Source organism: Piliocolobus tephrosceles, chromosome 11 (genome assembly GCF_002776525.5).
Source record: "Piliocolobus tephrosceles isolate RC106 chromosome 11, ASM277652v3, whole genome shotgun sequence".
NCBI classification, from domain to species: Eukaryota; Metazoa; Chordata; class Mammalia; order Primates; family Cercopithecidae; genus Piliocolobus; species Piliocolobus tephrosceles.
In genome coordinates, this window is record NC_045444.1 from 92,733,036 (window position 1) to 92,737,631 (window position 4,596).

The window sequence follows — 4,596 nt, forward strand, 5'->3', positions numbered from 1 at the left end:
CTTTGCATGTTTTTTTGGCTATCCTTCTCATAGTGGACCCCAGTTTTAGTTGTCAGAGTAACACAGGCACAGCTGCTTGAAGGTCTTGAAAATGAGGTTAACAAATATTCAGCTTTAGATGGGAGTTTTTCTCAAGTTGTTGGACTAGAATGTGGACTCAATTCAGATGCAGAACTGGGACACTGAACGATAAGAGATACTGTGAAAGTTCAAGGACCACACGAAAAAAATTTACCTTCTTGCTGCTATAAACAATATATTGCACATGGGAAAGATAGTTACATTATGCTTGATAGTTGTTGTTGAATGTTTGACACAGAAACTGTACAAGTACCTTCCACAGTCATCATGAATCACTTTGAATCGATAAAAATTTTATAGGGAAGGAAGCAGTGTCTTTCGGGCCATTGAATGAATTTGATTACTACTACAAACAAATCATCATTATTAACAGCCTTCAAGGAAGAATCAGATAAACCATCAGCAGTAATTGTAGTACCTGGCATAGAAGGGCGAATTTGCCATATTTCTCAGCACATGAAAGAACATTTGTGCCAACTTAGAGCTGGAGGGGAACAAGGTTTAAGAACTTTTCCCATTATTAGTGGTAATGCATCTGAAAATTTTGATCCTGATTGAAATACTATATGGGTAATATATAATCAATGCCCAAATAAATGGAGAAAACATACACTTTTAGCATTGTTAAGCACAGTAATGTAATTTTGGCCCTTTGGTATTGTTCTAGAATTAATTTTAATTCTACGGATATTGCTCTAAATGTGCTTATCACTTTTGACTCTTCAGTGTGTTATCCAGGAAACAATATATATATATATATACACTTGTGAACTGTTGTTTGTGATTTAAGCATATATATTGAATAATGTTTCCAGATTAAATGACTTCCAAGCTCCAAAGAAAAGAGTGCAAAGCATTGGTCAATATAAACGTGATTAGGCCAGCTGTGTCTGCTAGCAGGCAGTTATCTGAATTAGGGATCTATCCTCCCACAGAGAGTTGGAGACAGAGGCCTTACCCTTCTTGATAATTATATTTTGAAGGAATGGCTCTCAGATCCTTGAGAGAGATGGTCCTGAGTTACAAGAGCTACATATGTACAATTGTGAGGACTTTTTGGTAAATGCCCTAAGAAAGGGTGGTCAAGGAGCTATCATCAGATGTGTTGCTGGCTACAGCACATAGTAAATTTTCCTGGCAGCATTTAGCTTTCTCAGGCAGGCATTATTTAGGGGCCTGGGATCATTCTAGGGACACAGCCTTATGCTGCTAGAAGCCAAACTTGTTTGATCAGGTCTCAGTGCAGGGATTTGGATGGGGTTTTCATGTGCCAAGGGTTCTGTACTCTTCCTTCTCTGCCACTTGGCACTGTGCACGGTGATCTGTACGGTAATCTACACAGCGTGGTGCTCTTCACTGCAATCTGTGGGACAGCTCAGGGAGAACTCAGCTTTTCCAGCTCCCCAGTTTTAGGTTGAAAAATCATGGTAATACCCATTGAAAAACAATACAAGCAGTAGCCAGCAAGCAGCAAGGTGCCAACACTGGGGTGCCCTCTCAGGCAGTGGCTGCCGTCTGCTGGGGCCAGTTATTAAGCCCAGAGCACTCTATGGACTCATCATCTTCATGTGGTGTACACCACCTACCTTGCTTGCTGTACTAACTGTTCTAAAAATATACCCTAGCCTTGTTTTTGAGCAGGTGTAGTAAGGCACACACACCAGATGCGCAAATGATTGCCAGGAAGGAATATTGTTTTTTCTTTTCTTTTTTTTTTTTGAGACGGAGTCTCGCTCTGTCACCCAAGCTAGAGTGCAGTGGTGTGATCTAAGCTCCCTGCACTCTCTGCCTCCCGGATTCAAGCAATTCACCCTGCCTCAGCCTCCCGAGTAGCTGGGATTACAGGCGCGTGCCACCACTCCCGGCTAATTTTTTAGTTTTAGTAGAGACCGGCTTTTGCCATGTTGGCCAGGCTGGTCTCGAACTCCTGACCTCATGATCTACCCGCCTCAGCCTCCCAAAGTGGTGGGATTACAGGCGTGAGCCACCACACCTGGCACATTTTTTATTATACCCACAGTTCCCAAGACACGGAAGGCAGGCATACTACACAGGGCCGCACAGGGAAGTGACAAATTGGGGTGAGGAAGTGTAGAGAGAGGGGAACTGCTGGCAGAGCCTTTATTATGAAATTTTCAGGAAAGAACGGGCAAAACAAAGTAAGCAAGTGGTGCAAATTTAGGATTGGATAGTTTGCATGGTTTCAGCAAATGCTGGGTTATAGGGTGGGTCCCTAGTGGTCTAGTACCTGGCGCTATAGTAAATAGGACGGGATAGTGTCCCAGGCTGCAGAGTTCTGATAAAAGGAGATGGCTGGGGGTGGTGGACAGGTGATTGGTTGGTTTGCATAGCAAAGGCGTGCTGGCAGGCAAGCTGTTTGTTATCTCTGGGAATTAGTTAAACCCAAGAAAGTGGTTCCCCAGGTCCCAAAGGCCCTAATTGCATCAATAATACAGAAAATAAGAACATATAGTTAATCCAATTGGTCTTGTAGTGCTCTAGCATTACAAAATTTTATGGAGCCCTTACTATATCATAATATTTGAATGCTACCAATTAATTTAAAAAAATAGGATCTGTGGAATTCACAGCCTCTAAATTCTTCCTTATAGAGTTATTCTATTTGAATATAAATTGCTTTATTGTTGCCAGTTAACTGGTGAAAATGTCGGAGTTTAAATAGAAAGCTCAATAATATAGTTTTCTCTTCTTTCTTTTTTCTTTTTCTTTTTTTTTTTTTTTTTTTTTTGAGACAGTTTTGCGCTTGTTGCCCAGGCTGGAGTGCAATGGTGCAATCTCGGCTCACTGGAATCTCCGCCTCCCAGGTTCAAATGATTTTCCTACCTCAGCCTCCAAGTAGCTGGGATTACAGGCATGCGCCACCACGCCTGGCTAATTTTGTATTTTTAGTAGAGACGGGGTTTCTCCATGTTGGTCAGGCTGGTCTCGAACTCCTGACCTCAGGTGATCTGCCCGCCTCAGCCTCCCAAAGTGCTGGGATTACAGGTGTGAGCTACTGCACTGGGCCAATAATATAGTTTTCATGTTGATGACCTCATTGTCTAAAAAGCAATAGTAATTCTTTCTTTTTTTTTTTTTTTTTTGAGACGGAGTCTGGCTCTGTGGCCCAGGCTGAAGTGCAGTGGCGGGATCTCAGCTCACTGCAAGCTCCGCCTCCCGGGTTTACACCATTCTCCCGCCTCAGCCTTCCTAGCAGCTGGGACTACAGGCGCCCGCCACCTCGCCCGGCTAGATTTTTGTGTTTTATTAGTAGAGACGGGGTTTCACCGTGTTAGCCAGGATGGTCTTGATCTCCTGACCTCGTGATCCGCCCGTCTCGGCCTCCCAAAGTGCTGGGATTACAGGCTTGAGCTACCGCGCCCGGCCAGTAATTCTTTCTTTAAAGTTAAATCTCTAGAGGATATAAGCTTTGGATAATTTTTGAATTAAAGAAACAAGTGGGACGTTTGTAGCATTTTCAGCCCCAATTATCACCAGACATTAAAAGCACTCTTTGAGGGCTACCGATTGTGTTTCTACTAGTGAGAAAAGAGAAAGGAGGAGAAAAAAATGGGTGAGTAAAAAAAAAAAAAGAGGAGCAATAGAGGAAGAAAAAAGAGAAAGGAGTAGAATATGGCAAGAATTGGTAGAGAATTATTGGAAACAAACACCTCAACTATGACTGTATGAAGGAGGTGTATTACAAATGTTTCCATAAAGTATGAAGTGGAAAAGACTAGAATGAAGGAAGAATACAATGTAGAGACTATAACTGAGAAGTTAAAATCACACTATGCCTAATTTTAAATTCATGTGGGGGGAAATGTTATCATGATTTTATACTTGTAGTGTCTTGCCCCTGCAACTCCTTTGCCCACATCTACTCCTGATAAGCAAAAGCAACTATTTTAAAAAATTTACTTTGAACTGGGCATGGTGTGGCTCATACCTGTAATCCCAGCACTTTGGGAGGCCGAGGTGGGAGGATCCTTTGAGGCCACGAGTTTGAGACCAGCCTTAGCCACATAGCAAGACCCCATCTCTAAAGAAAAAAAGAAAAATTGGCCTGATGCGGTGGTTTGCACCTGAAGTCCCAACTACTCAGGAGTCTAAGGCAGGAGGATCGCTTGAGCCCAGTTTGTAGGCTGCAGTGAATTACATGCCACTGCATTCCAGCCTGGTGACAGAGTGGGACTCGGTCTCTATTAAAAAAAAATTATTTTGTCCTAGGTGGATCATCTGTATGTTTACATTAAAAAGGCTTATATTGCTATTTAGTGATTTGCTGACTGTAGACATTACATTATATATTAAATTCCTACATGACAGACGAGGAGTTATTAATAACTCATTTGCACGATTTCCCCTTGTAGTCTTCTCCCCACACCTAATTATACTGCCATTCCGCAATTGTCTGTTGTATATTTCTGCAACTTAAAGCCATATACTTTAACTTTCTCTTCCTTCCTTCCTTCCTTCCTTCCTTCCTTCCTTCCTTCCTTCCTTCCTTCCTTC